This window comes from Meriones unguiculatus, chromosome 2 (genome assembly GCF_030254825.1).
Source record: "Meriones unguiculatus strain TT.TT164.6M chromosome 2, Bangor_MerUng_6.1, whole genome shotgun sequence".
In the NCBI taxonomy this organism is placed as follows: Eukaryota; Metazoa; Chordata; class Mammalia; order Rodentia; family Muridae; genus Meriones; species Meriones unguiculatus.
This window is the reverse complement of record NC_083350.1, coordinates 145790960-145806134: the sequence shown is the minus strand read 5'-3', so window position 1 is coordinate 145806134 and position 15175 is coordinate 145790960.

Sequence of the window (15175 nt, the reverse complement as noted above, 5' to 3'; positions counted from 1 at the left end):
AGATTGACTCTCTGCTTTGGTTAGAATAAGATAGTTTTATATCCCTGAAGGCCATATTTGATTTTTTTTTTTAAGAGACACAAAAATAAACACAAACTCCATGTGCTGTTCCCTCTGTTTGCAAGAATTATGACCTTTGACTCTTAAAGTCTGTTCAAAGCTCAAGTCCAGCCTTTGGGTGTTTGGGGAATGTTTTGAGACCTACGGCCTGCAAACTTTGCCTGGTTGGTCTTGGTTCGTCTCATCTGATGAATGTTAACTGCTAAACAAAGTGACTGCACACCCTCCACAAAACACCCACTAGGTTATCTCCCTTTATACCAAACTGGAGTTTGTTTGCACAAAGAATTAATGAGAAGCGTTCTGAAGAACCTCAGACAAGCTGTTTGCAATCCCAATACTAACAAGGCAAACATGAGAGACTGCCTTTCCAATGTGTAATATGCTTAGTCCAGCTAGCTGTTAAAACAGACAAGCACGTTTCTTCCAAGGGTTCTTTTAAGGGGCTTGATGTCTGGCCATTGAAATTTCTATTGGTGTTTATGCAACCCACCTAACGCTAGCTAGCACTGGGCCAAGTTTAGAAAGTCAAAAAAAAAAAAAAAGCCATTTCCTGAAGTTGTATTTCTGCCATTCAATTTAAAGGGTAGTCCTGTGACCACCATCCTGTGCTTTCTCTTTCCTGCAGAATAGATCTTCAGTATTCAAATCAGTTGGGACTAAGTCTTTAAAAGTAGTTTGAGTTCAAGAAAACCCTCCCAATTAGCGCTCCAAAATGCATTGGACAAGAACATTGGTCCCAACGCCAAGCCACTGGCTTGGAGTAGATGGTGGGCAAGGATGATCGTTTGAGCTGGGATAGATCACGAGACTTCACAATACTTCACAATACTCCCTGCCAGACTCTCTGAGCCACATCCAAGGTGGGGGGGGGGGGGGGACATTCCTGAAGACCTTCTCAACAGAGGCCCAGTCTCTAATGTGGAGTGCCAGCGTCACAAGAGGACACAAGATGGACAATTACATAAACTTTCTGATGAAAAATAAGACCACTTTACCAGGTAATAATTCATGTGCAGGTTCAAACTGGTTCTATCATTTGGCTTATAGATCAAAGATCCTTGAGATTATATATGAGAACATAGCACCTTACACACACACACACACATACACACAATTTCCTAAGCATTTACTCTAGAATCCTGAGTCAGCAAGAAAATTCTATGCGCCACAGACATCTGTTAGTCGACTCATGGTAAAGTCCTCAAACTCATCGGAGAATTTGAAGGTGGGTTATACTTCTTTTATTAAAAAAAAAAAAAAAAAAAAAAAAAAAGCAACCACAAAAACTAGGCAGCCCCAAATTTCTGACCTTTCCTGCGATGAGAATGGTTGCTCTGCTGTATTTAGATGCACACACCTGCGCTAAATCCCAATGCAAAAGAGGCATTTTTTAATAAGTGAGAAATTATTGTTCTGGAAAATAATTCCTGCTATCAAGACAGAATTTTAAAAACAGATGTTTGGCTGTGCCCTCCTGATTGTGCAACTGCATCCCCGAAAAAAACTTCAAGCGCATCAGTCATCATCTTTCTCATCTCCATAGCTTGAGAAGCACATGTCACATGTTTTAGATATATATATATATATATATATATATATATGCTGTTGTTGCTTTAGAACATGTTAAAAATTTTGCATCTATGTTCCAGATGAAACTTATTCATCATTTTTGTTTGTACACTCTATCTCTCTTTGACTTCAGCGAGTTTAGAAGGAGCCTCCCTCAGCCCCAGGCCTTGAAACTGTGCCTAAGGGGAATGGCATCTGTCATTTGAAGGTCTGGTAAAATCTGGAACTAAAGTTGTTGGCTTTGTGACTATTTTGCAAGCAAGTTCTCAACCATCAGTTAAAGGACTTTAATGGTTTTTAGGTAGATTAAGAGGTCTAAATACACACTCGCACACATGTGTATGAGCACGTGTGCATGTGTGTGTGTGTGATATCTGCTTTAGCAATACATATTTGTTCTAATTTGCTTTCTGTTTCTGTGATACCATGAGCAAAAGCAGCCTGAATGCGGGAAGGTCAATTTAAATTACAGGTTACGAGGAGGCCGAGGTTAAACCAGAAACCATACAGGAACACAGCATACTGGCTTGCTTCACGGCTCATGATCAGCTTTCGGAAGCATGCCACGTCCACCTGCCCAGGAGTGCCACTGCTCACGGTGGACTGGGCCCCCCCACATCAACCGTTAACCAAGAAAACCCCCACAGATATGTCCATGGGCCGATTTGACCTAATTCAATCCAGATAATTTTTCAGTTGAAGGTCCCTCTTCCCATATGTGCCAGATTGACAATAAAATTAACAAGAACAATAATATTCTAAAAAATTGACTCACCCAAGTATTGGTATCAGGACCCTATGGAATTTGCCATTGACTTTTGAGGACTATGCTCTGTGTACTGTCTTGTCTGTCTAAACACACATCATATACACATTTTTATGCATATATATGTAACTGTCAACATTTTCTTGATAAATTTTGTTCAAAGAAAACCTTCCTTTTGAAGAAGAACGTCTTGCATCCCTGAGATTTGCTTCTGCAGCAGTCTGCTCAAGCTTCCTTCCCTCTCCCGACGCTCAGTTCACTCTGATTTTCTCCTCTTCAGCTCTTCATCCATAAAACGTCAGTTGTCAGTGTGTTTCCACCAGGACGAGAATGTAAGATGCGCCGCTGGTTAACTGTTAAACCGTTAAGTCTCTTCCACAGATTCGGGGTGCGGTGCTCAGCTGCCCTGTGACTACAGCGCTCAGGGTCCCTGCAATCAAGTCTCCACTTGGAACTTCAGGTTCATCATTTGCCATGAGTCAGCCAAACACCAGGGACAATGGAACCTTATCCCTGGACTAGAGCCTGCCCTCGCACTAGAACTCACCCCTGGACTAGAACTCACCCCTGGCGTTGAAGGAAGCATACTACATGGATCCCAGTGATCTTTGCTAAACAACTGTCACCACAAACTGCCGATATCATACACACACGAGAACTAAATGCATGAGGTATTCTACAGAGTTGCTTTAAAACACACGAGTCTGGGGTTTCTTTCAAACACTTGTGGGTGATTGTATTTCCCGTGACCAGGCTACATCACATAGACCTTCATTGTTCATTTGCTGTCTGGTGTGTAGTCTGCCTCTCTTGCTCTTCCATGAGCATACGGAGAGCAGTCTCTATGTTCTCTAATCACTAGGAGGGATTAACCACTGGGACATCCTGTCAAGCACGCTGTTACCCGGTACATCTGCATAGGAAATCAAAGTCGGATGCCTGGCCCATCACCACGTGACCGGGCTGCAGTAAATCATCTGGCTCGTTAATTTCACTTTTTACAGCGCTCCAGCGTTTGGCCTCAAGTATGCAGGGATAATGTGATTCATTCTGAGCAGATTCAAGAAGGCTTCATCTTGCAAAACTGCAGGTTCATCGGGGTGAACTAATTTCTGACTTCCATAACTTTTTTATTTCATATCTATTTGGTATTGCCATCACATAGCATTTATCTGATGTATTTTACGATTTATAATACTTCCATCAATTTTGCTGACTTTGTTAGAAAGTACAAAATTATTTGAAATATAAATTTTTTTAAATATAAATTTAGCTGATCTCTTAATCAGGATGTGTTATATTAAAGTAATTTTATTTATTTAATTACTCTCCACTATCTTGTCTTAACTTTAAACCTTTTATTTCCTCATTTCCCAGCTTCTAATAATTGACTAAATTGTCTTCAGATTCCTTGATACTAAATGTACTTTTATGGATTCTTTTTATGCTGGACATATGATCTTAATTACACACTAGCCCATCCACATGGCAATGTGTGGCAACTGAATGGAAGCAAAAGTTATAAACTTGAGAGAAAAGCAAATATTTTAAGCTGGAATTTTTTTTCTTTTAATGAGTTTAGCTTAGACTTTTCTTTTTTTAATTATTTTTATTTTTATTAGTTACAGTTTATTCACTTTGTATCCCCCCCTGTACCTCCCTCCATCTTTCCCTCCCAACCCCACCCTCCCTCTTCCCCACCCCTGTCCCTCGCCCAGTCCACTGAAAAGGAAGGTCCTCCTCCCCTTCCCTCTGATCCTAGCTTATCAGGTCTTATCAGAGTGGCTGCATTGTCTTCTTCTGTGGCCTGGTAAGGCTGCACCCCACTCAGGGGGAGGTGATCAAAGAGCAGGCCAAATCCGTTCATGTCAGAGACAAGTCCCTGTCCCCATTACTATGGAGGCCACTTGTATACTGAACTGCCACAGGCTACCTCTGTGCAGGGGTTTCAGGCCATCTCCATGAGTGGTCCTTGGATGGAGTATCAGTTTCAGAAAAGATCCCTGTACCAAGACTTTTTGGATCTGTTGCTGTCCTTGTGGAGCTCCTGACCTCTCTAGGTCTTACTGTCTCCCACTTCTTTCATAAGAGAAGTTGCCCAAAGTTTTGGCTATCAGTCTAGCATCTGTCTTGATACTCTGTATGGTAGAGCCCTCTGTGGTAGGCTCCTGTCCTGTTCCCTGCTTTCTCCTTCCTCCAATGTCCATCCTCTTTGCCTTTCTGTTAACATCTAAAGCAAAACACTGCACTAAAACAAACAAAAAGAATTTGTGAAAACTAGTTATCAGAAAGATCTAAGTAATTTTTGATGATCTGGTCGCTTTCTAATTTCTTTAAACCCCTAAAGGCTTTTTGTTTGTATGTGTGAATTCATTCAAAATATTACAGTGAAATTGTCTGTATAAATGTAGCAGAATGCCATGAGTTGACATCATAAGGATAATTTTAAGCCCTGTTGCTTCATCTTCATTTTAACTGTGTGGGTGTCTTTTCATTAAGTTTGAATTAAATGAAAATTAAATAATTGAAAATGTATGAATTATATGTGAATGTTTTCTTCTCTGCCCCATCCCTCCTTTCTTCTCCCATTGATTTCAGTCTCCTTCCCCATCCCTCTTCTCTCTCCCTCTCTATTTCCTCTTCTTCTCCCTCAGTCTTCCCTTCTCCCTGCTCCTCTCCCTCTTCCATTCATTGCCTCCTTCTCTCTCTCTCTCTCTCTCTCTCTCTCTCTCTCTCTCCTTTCCTTGCCTCTTGTCCCATCCCTCTCCTTCTCTCCCCATAACTGATGAAGTGCTAGGCATGAAGACTGAAAGACACTGATCTCTGGCCTGTAAAAATTGGCAATCCTAACCTTGGAGGAAATGAATAGCTTGTCAGCGTGCATTGAGCAAGAAATAAACTTATGTTATCATCCCACATTTTTAACCCAATCCTACCCACAAGCCCTCAGACTTTCAGCACTTTGCTTACACATTTCACCATCAGGATCTTTAACAAATTGGTCCTGGTTATTCTAAATCCTAATATCTATGCCACGACGAATGTTACTCTTCTGCTTGCTTTCTCTCTTCAGGCTTTTACTGATGCTTGTCTTCCATGGGACATTTTTGGAGAGGGAAGACATGCTGTAATGCTTGTCATTAACTGTAGGTGATACAGGATTCAAACAGCCCAAGCCCTTGTCTCTAACTTCCCTGTTGACCTCGGGCTTCCTTAACCACTCTTGTTTAAAGAGAGTCTGTGCCTTACAGACCTCTCCATTGTAATCCGCTTCTGTTAACTCTAATCCTGTTGGTGTGACATTAACGTGGAGAAAGGACATACTCTAGAATTGTCTGAGTGTTTAGTGGGCCAGACTGTGCCCTTTACGGGTGTTGATCTCATGGTATAATTTTGCCCCTACAGTGACACCAGAAATCTGGCAGCAACCTGGATGAGAACCCCTCTACCCTTGCTGGAGCAAGAATTCTGAGAGTCCCCTGGGAGCATCTCACAGACTGCGCTTCCGCTCACTGCATAGCCACAAAAGGTCTTTATTAACTCTTCAATGTGAGAATAGGATGACATTTCTGGAATCATGGCTCATGAAGGCAGGGGGCTGGGAGAATAGGGAGGACAGAGGTGTCTATGAAACTCCACCACTGAAAACCCTTTCTCTCCAGCAGGTCCCTCAGTACTCAAATTCACCATCCCACTGGAGACAACACACAATGGCACAACCAGTGTCTACTCCAGGTGAGCAGATCTCAGCTGGAACTTTCACTTTGCCTGGTCCAAAGCATGAGGTATAACATCCATGTTTTGTGCTAGGAATGGTGACCCACACCAATGTTCTTAGCACTTGGGGGGTTTAGAGGAAATACATTTGGAAATGCAAATGTCATTCTCAGCTGCATAACAAGCCTGAGGTTAGCCTGAGCTATAGGAGGCCCTACATCAAAAAGATGGTGGAAGAGAAACAGGGTTGGGAACATAGTTCACAGGACAACCTCTGCCTGCTTTCTTGAAGGTTTGATCCCCAGCACTGCATAAGCCAGGTGCAATGGAGCACACCTGTACTCACAGAACCTGGAAGTGAAGACAGAAAGGTGAGAAATTCAAAGTCACCCTCAGTTACACAACAAGTGCAGGGTCAGCCTGGGCTACAGGTGACCCTGGTTATCAAAATTAGACAAACACACAAAAATCAACTATGTTTTGGTGCCCCCCATCATATCAAGTTTCAGTCTAATTGGCTTTTTCTTGATACAAAAGCTAGTGCCAACCTCTAAGCTCCTTACATGTTAGAGATAAAGCTACAAGTCCAACTTTCACACTGCTCCTAAGTCCATCGTGTTCTGACTGCTCTTAAAACAGTCTGTCTGTGAGTCTCCCATGTTCCTGATGAGCCTGCAGCTCCTTCTCTCTCAATCACCCACAAAAGTCAAGCACCTGGAGGTCTTCTAAAGTGACAAACGAACACTGAGTCTAGAAAGCAGAAGAGACTATGAAACAGAACACATAGCCCTGCAGGCCAAAGAAGGGACCATTGTCCAAAAAGGAAAAAAAAAAGAGAGAGAGAGAACTTTTCCCAAGCCTCAAAGAGTCACAGACTGACTCATGAGCACCGAGTGAAAGCCAGGCTGGGGCTGAGGCTGACTGTCCACTCATGTGCGTAGGCCCGTATATGTTGCCTCTGCTCCACTGATTCACAACTGGGGGCATGCCTTCCAAATCCTTCAGGCGTGTTCCCGGAACGCCTCATTGTATGCCAAAGCGGTCATCACTCCCTGCAAAGTAGCAGTGCCTGGGAACAAGCTATCATTCTGCAATAATAAAGGCTATTCACATCACTGACATTTAAAATGCCTGAGAACATTTATGACCAAACCCATATATATTTCTAACCAAGAGTCTGTGGCATTAATTATCAGCGCTGCTCCAGGGAAGGACGTGTCCATTGCGCGATGAAGCGGACTTTTTCTATTGAGCCAAAGACATTTTTATTTGGTGGGAAGTTACCACATCCATTCATTCAGTCTGGCCTCAGATGACATCCGTTTGTAGCCGTCAGCTTCCCTTTTCATGGCTTGTACTTCAGTGACTAGATATGGCGTGCTCTACTGTGCCAGCAGAACATCGCTTCATCCTGGAGAATACTGCAATCTAGATATTGCTTGGTAAGATGTGAGTGAATTAGATTTCTCTGGAAAGCAAATCTCAGTTATTATAATGGGAAAAAATACATAACTTATTAGTCGTGGTTCACTCAAAGAAGTAACTGTTGTCGGAATGCCTACAAAGACTGGGCCGTAGTGAGTGTAACAACAATGGTGACATTTTTTTCCCCCAACACTACGGTATAATGAAAACCTTTTGTGGTTGCCCTTTTCCATCAGACTTTTCAATTGTTTCTTTGAGCCTTAAGGTGTGCATAATGACTAGACATTCTAGTTTGATTTCTGTTGCTGTGAGACACACAATGACGAAAAATAACTAGGAGAGGAAAATCTCCTTGGCAGGTCACAGTCCATCACTGAGGGAAATCAGGGCAGGAACTCAAGGCAGGAACATAGAGGAAGCCTGGTGCCCCGCCCATCATTGCCTCTCACCAGGGAAGGCCCTGGAGCATGCTACGTGGATCTCAGACTCATGGTTAGCTAGTTTTCTTACACAGCCCAAGACCACCTGCATAGGGATTGTACACCCAGAGTGGGATGAGTCTTTTTATGTCAGTTAAGGATTGAGACAGTCACCCACAGATATGCCCACAAGCCAAACTCATCTAAGCAATTCCTCAAATGAAGCATCTCTCAAATAACTCCAGGCTGTGTCGAGGTGATAGTTAAAGCTGAGTAGGACACAGTGGGCAACTTGAGCCTTGTCCACACACAGATACAGTGGCCCACATTTTTAGAACAGGGAGGGGGAAAAAACCTACCAGGCTCTAATCCACTCTAAGCTCCTCAGCTCATCACGTAGGATCAATTACTATTGCCCTTAAGTGACAGAGGTCTGCAGGTTTAAATGGAGGAGAGTTTCCAAAGCATTAGTTCTCCTTATTTCCAGGAGAAAACAAATGGGCAGAACTTAGACTTGGGCGGCTATGATGTTTTTGTCATGTCATATAAGTTTGGGGTTCTTGTCTCAACAAGTCTGCTTGCTCCATATGTGCCCTAGATCAAGTCTCCTAGTAAGATGACGAATCAGAGAAAACCTGTCCATTTCTGCATCTGTGGACCTCACAATATGTCCAGATGGAGCACTGTGTAATAAAAGGGTTCGTGCAATGCCTGCCGTGGTGCTGTCTGTGGCTCTTTCAGGACTTGGCTCCATCTTTTCCTGAGATCCATCTGCATTTACTGTCTTCTCCCTTCAGCACCTCTATAGGTTTTGGGCCCCTCCTCAGAGACGCTTAGTATCAAAGTGTTTCAGATAGGGGGTTTTCATACTGCAGCATCTGTTTATGAGATGCTTGGAGATGACAATGAGGTAAAGGTGAAATTTGTTTATGTAACATTTATTTGTGTATAGTGTGAGCCTTATACACATAGCCTGGAGGGAATTTTTCTTGATGTTATTGAATAGTTTTGTGCATGGAGGCTGTATAGCCCAGAGACCCAAGACAGAATGAAACAGGACCAACAATATTATGCTAGGCTCCTGTTTATAAATATAGGAGAAAATCATTAGGGATCATTTCGTTGGCATACATACACATATTTGTGTGTGTGTGTGTGTGTGTGTGTGTGTGTAGACAGAGACTCAACAATCACTGAACCTGTATGTGTCTGACCTAGGCCCTCTACATATGTGTTAGGCTTGTAGCTTGGTCTTCTTGTAGGACTCCTAACAGTGAGAGCAGGGTCCGTCTCTGATTCTTTTGCCTGCTTTTGGGACCTTTCCCCCTACTGGGGTGTCTCATTCATATGAGGGGAGGTACTTAGTCTTATTGTAACTTAATATGCCATGTCTGGTTGGTGTCCCTGGAAGGCCTGCCCTTTGCTGAAGAGAAAGAGAAGGTGGGGCTAAGGGAGGACTGGACTGTGTTCTGGATGTAACATATGAGAAAAGAATAAATTAAAAATAATAACTTGGGACTGGAGAGGTGGCTCAGCAGTTAAGAGCACTGCTGCTCTTCCAAAGGACCTGGGTTCAGCACCCACATGGCGGTTTACAACTGTCTGTAATTCCAGTTCCAATGGATTTGACTCCCTCACACAGACATACATGGAGACAGAACACCAATGCAAATAAAATAAAATTATTGTTTAAAAGTGCATTTAAAAATAATAACTTGTTATTTTACAAAATAATATGAATAATATTCAATAATATAACAATATAATATATTGTCTATAAAATAATATTATTTTATATTATTATGAACAAAATAATGATTCTGTTCATAAGGCAAAGTTTGTTGCCACTGTGGCACATGTCACCACTCAAGGGCTTCAGGTTTTTTTAATATGAAGATGCCCAATCTCTAATAAGATAAATACTTTATTTTAAGGTATAGAGTATATAAGAAAAATTAAAATATGACCCACTTATTGCTTAAGAAACTGGTACAAAGTTCCCACTACACTTATTTGGAAGTGCTCAGATATGCATCTCCATTCTATGCTTGGAGATCAGAGAGGACAGTCTACCATAGGCACAGTTCCGGATTCATGATTCTGCTTTAACAGCGAAATGGCAGAGATACAGGCACAGTCTCTGGAAATAGAAGCCAAGGTGATGGCAAAAGTCATGAGCAGGTAAGAGGATCCAGCATTCACTGGTGGGTCAAAATATGAATGACAGGAATTCTGACAGGAAATGTGAAATGATGAAGGTGAGGAGAGCCATTCTGAAGCACTTGGGTTAAACACATGGTCTGGGGGGCAAACACCCTCCAGGCCCCCATTCCATTTAGAATTCCCCCAGAACTCTCTGATGGACACAACCTAAGCCCATACTGAACCAGGAGTTACTTTCAGGATAGGCCTTTTCCTCACTTCTTTTTTCTTCCTGTCCCATCTAAATGGGCCTGCCCTGCACTCCAGCACTGTGACGCCTCTCATGAGGTTTTTGAAGTAGACTTGGATAACAGGATATTTACTAATTAATATGAGATGGGTATATTAGTAAAATGCAAATCCTCACTACCCAAAACTTTAACAAGGAAAACCTCAGGAAGCTTTGCTGGAGGGTTCTAGAACTAGGCCTTCAAATTAAGCTTGACTTGTGAATAAAAACAAAATTTAACTAAAATTTTTACCTTCTACAAAAATGAACTAAGTAATAGAATAATGACAGTAAAATATGCTTGTACCTATGGAGAACATTAATTCAGTTTTAATATAATCTGAAATTCAATAAACATTTACTTTGATAAATACCTGCTGGGAGAAATCTAATCTTTGATGATATAGTGATTTTATTTTATGTTACAGATGATATAAAACAATCAAATAAGGAAAAAAAGTTATAGGTTAAAAATCTATGCTCTAGAATCATGCCTAAAGTTTACAACTGCTCTCACAAATTAGCTATGACCATTTTTTCTAACCCAATAAAACCAGCCTGCACAATGGCACAGGGTCACACTGCAAAAATGAAACTTAGGGGTACTTTTCTTTCCAAAGTTATTTCATAACACGATAGTTATTTTTTTTTCCTTTCAGATAGATGAAAATATCTCTGAATTTAGTGGTTTCACTTTCTATCCATTGGTAAATGCATATAGCTGGTATTTATTATCATATTAAAAGAAACTGCCTCAGACTCCAACCAAGGACCATGCATGGAGTTAATCTAGAACCCCTACACAGATGTAGCCCATGGCAGCTCAGTCTCCAAGAGGGTTCCTAGTAAGGGGAACAGGGACTGTCTCTGATATGAACTCAGTGGCTTGCTCTTTGATCACCTCCCCCCTGGGGGGCACAGCTTTACCAGGCCACAGAGGAGGACAGTGCCGCCAGTCCTGGTGAGACCTGATAGGCTAGGGTCAGATGGAAGGGGAGGAGGACCTGCCCTATCAGTGGACTGGGGGGCAGAAATGGGATGAGAAGAGGGAGGGAGGGCATGATTGGGAAGGGACGAGGGAGGGGGCTACAGCTGGGATACAAAGTGAATAAATTGTAATAAATAAAAAATAAATTTAAAAAAAAAGCAACTGCACACCGGAAGTGAGTGCAGGAGCTGAACGTCCCGGTGTCCCTACTCAGTCAATGTGCTTGCTTCCTAATTAACAACTTCCAGGTTGTCAGAGAACCTTATTCATTCTTCTTCTCCAGCTAAACAGACATGACTCCGAGGTCTCGGTTACGAACATCCAAGATGTGACCTGAGGCCCCTACTGAACCAGGAGAGAGAGGTGGGCACAGAGAGCAGCTATACACCAAGCCCTGCAAATATGCACAGCCTTTGACCAGAAACTCTAATGGGAAAATGACTGTTAAGACAAGAGCCAGTATGTAACCCAGTGAAACTTCACTGTATAGTAATTTATAGCAGAGGAAAATTGTCCTCAGGCACCCAAAAACTAAAGATGAGCAAATATTCTAATATACAAAATGAATAGGATGGACCGATTTGCTGTGCCACCAAAGCTAACATCACAAATGTATTTGATCGTATTGAAAATGGTCACCTTACAGTGATGGGTGTGGCGTCTGTAACCAGTGCTTGCGAAGCGAGGCAGGAGGAATCCTCTGAGTTTGAGACAAGATTAAGCTACACTGTGAGTTTCAGGCCAGCTTGGGTGACAGAATGAGACCCTGTTTCAAACAACAGCAATAAATCAACAAGAAAAAAGAAGAAGAGAGGAAGAAAGGGAGAGAAGGAGGGAGGAGGAGGGGAGGGAGGGAGATATGAAAATACAGAGGTTACGTGTGGTTCTTCAGGGCTGAAGGGCCAGCACTGCACAAGAGCACTGGCTGCTCTCTCAGAGGACCTGGGTACATCTCCTAGCACCCCCAAGGTGACTACAGCCATCTCTAACTCTGATTTTCTACCCTCTTCTGGCCTCTATGGCATCAGACATACACATGATACACAGACAGACATGTAAGTAAATAGTCATACACATGTAAGTTTTTAAATGTGATCCAGCATAGAGTTATGGACATATATACATGAAAAGATATTGATTCTCTCCAAAGATTCATGTTGTAATTCAATTTGTCTTTCTTTTTTTCTTATGTAAAATTCATGTCTCATGCAATTGGCCTCCCTTGCTTATATCATTAAAATTTTTTAAGTATAAATTTTGAGCTAATATAAGACCACAAAAAAAAATGTGAAAAGGGGGGTTTCCTTCTTGTTCTTTCTGCTGTAGGTTTTGATACAGAGAGCTGAAACAATCAACATTCAACTTAAAGCAGTCAGCGGTAACATTGAATCCGTGTGAACGCCGCTACGTCTGGAATGCTGAGAGGAGAGTAAGCGAACCATGCCCCAGAAAGCATCCTGGCATCCTGGAGAGTAAGAATCGCATATCTGTCTCTCTGGCCTCATTTCTGGAAGACCTTGTGCAGTCATAGCCATAAACTCAGGTCAGCTAGAATGCCCTACCAGGGCCTCCTTACTCCGGGGTTCACCTTTGACACCCTCGGCCACAGAGGAGCCCACACCAGGGTCCCTGCTCTTCTTCCTCCAAGGGCCCAGCTTGCACAGCACTATGGAAGGGGCCCCGTGCCTCTTACTGCCTCCTTGAGAATGTGTTTACACACTAATTGTCAACAGACACAGCGTCTCCAAACAGGAAGGGCAATGACATAGCCACCACTTGTCTCTGTACATTCATATAAATAACTACTGTGTGTCTGACAAGAAGAAAACACGAAGCTGATTCCACTGGCATGCAGAGCTGTTTCTGCAGACCAGCCCTCTTGTCTTCCACAACAGCCGCCGATGATCTAATCATGTCTCTCCCGTGTGTTGGGATGCCTTAAAGTGCCTCCCAACAGCTTAGTCGTTTGACTAGCAAGAAAGACGTGGTCCTTCCGGTTTGTGCCAGATTCCTCCCAGTCATAACAATGGCCGCTAAAGCCCGAGAGAAGGCTTTTCTCACACATGATCCATGCTTGTATTCCTGCCCTACATGGGCAGATGGAACGAGGCATGCCAGTTCCTTGTGGAGATGGGAGATGGGCAGAGGGTCCCCACACTCATCTGCTCTCGCACACTGTGAACATCCTGTTTATCTGGCTTCGCCGGCTCAGGGTTGGCCTTGGTGTATCAGCACATTACTGACAGCTGGGAAGACCTCCAGAGGAACATGCCTTTCCTGTGACAAACATCCCAAACAGCAACAGGAACATGTGTCCGTCCACCGCGGCCACAGAAAGCACAGCACCCTGGATGTGGGGGCTCTGAGGACACTCACCCTGTGGTCCTCTGGGCTGTGCCATCCAGCTCACTCTTGGACCTGTATGTCTGGGCACTTCAGAAAGGTCGGGGTGGCAGGCTCCCAGCTCCACAGCCTCAGATGTTACAGCCTCTCCTCCTAGCCCCTGTGTCAGAGCAAAGGAATGTCTCTCAGCCTCATCGAGGCCCTGTGGGATCTGTTGAAAATGCAGGACAGCTGTGGGCCTTGGCGAGGCCGTCTGTGAATGTATGAGACTTGGATGCAATTCAAAGCTAGAAATAACTGCAGGACTCATAACCCTGACTGTTTTCTCTCTCTCTCTCTCTCTCCCTCCTTCCATCTCTCCATCTCTCCCCATCCCCTTGTGTGTGTTCACGTGCATGCTTGCATATTTGTGTATGTTCACATCACTCATTCCTCACACTGTGGAGCTAGATCACAGTCTCATCTCCAATAATTTCCTGTGTTCTTCATGGTGGAGAATTATGGGTAATGCTCTCTCCTTCCATGTGAAAAAAAAAAAAAGCAGCAGGGTGGGGATGGGCAACAGAACACTTCTCATAATGCTGAGGAACAGGAAATTGAGGAAGAGCCTTTTCCAGGACCCAGCTGGAAGCTGGGAAGCAGCCTGATGCGCACTCTTGTTTGAAAGTCCTAGTCAGGAGTGTAGCAGGGTCCAGAGAGAGCTTGAAGAAGCATCGGTTTTCTGGAGTCTGTTCCTGTAAAGAGGTCCAACTGTGACACTGAGGGGGTGGGCCTCTATTCGGAGTTCATTCACCATTTAGTCTCACAGCAAGACTAACTAGGGAAGTAGGTGACAGTTGGGGAGTTGCTCCCAGACTGATTCTACAAAGCCTGATGACTGACACAAGACTACTGGGCTGACTCTCACCTCAGAAACTGGGACATTTTGACGTCAGTGGAACCTAGGGACTCAAATACCTTGTAACCAGACTTGGAACTGAGGAGATAGCCTAGGACACTTGTCGCTGTTGCCTATGTTGAAATTGCCGCCTCTGGGCACAATCAGGTTTTTCTAGTAGTTTCACGTGCTAGTAAGTAGTATGTGCGGGCTGTGTCAGTATTGACAAGAGACTCTGTGTGTGTGTGAGAGAGAGAGAGGGTTGAACCAGGCCCCTCATACATCTTAAGCAAGTTGTCTACTGATGGCCTACATACCTGCTCTACAACACTGGCTGAATGTTCTGTACTCTAGCCATGATAACTTTCCTAGGTGGGGCCTTAAAACTAAAGAATTACTGCTGCAATTAATATTGTGCTCTTGATATAGTAAAAGGAAATGAAAACACTTTTTTTTTTTTTAATTTAGGACAGAAAAAAGCATTCGAAAAGAGAAACAACTTGCTACAGAGAATTCCACGGATGCCATGGGGCCTCTTGTGAGCTAACTGAGCTGTCTGGGGCTAGAAGCACAGGAA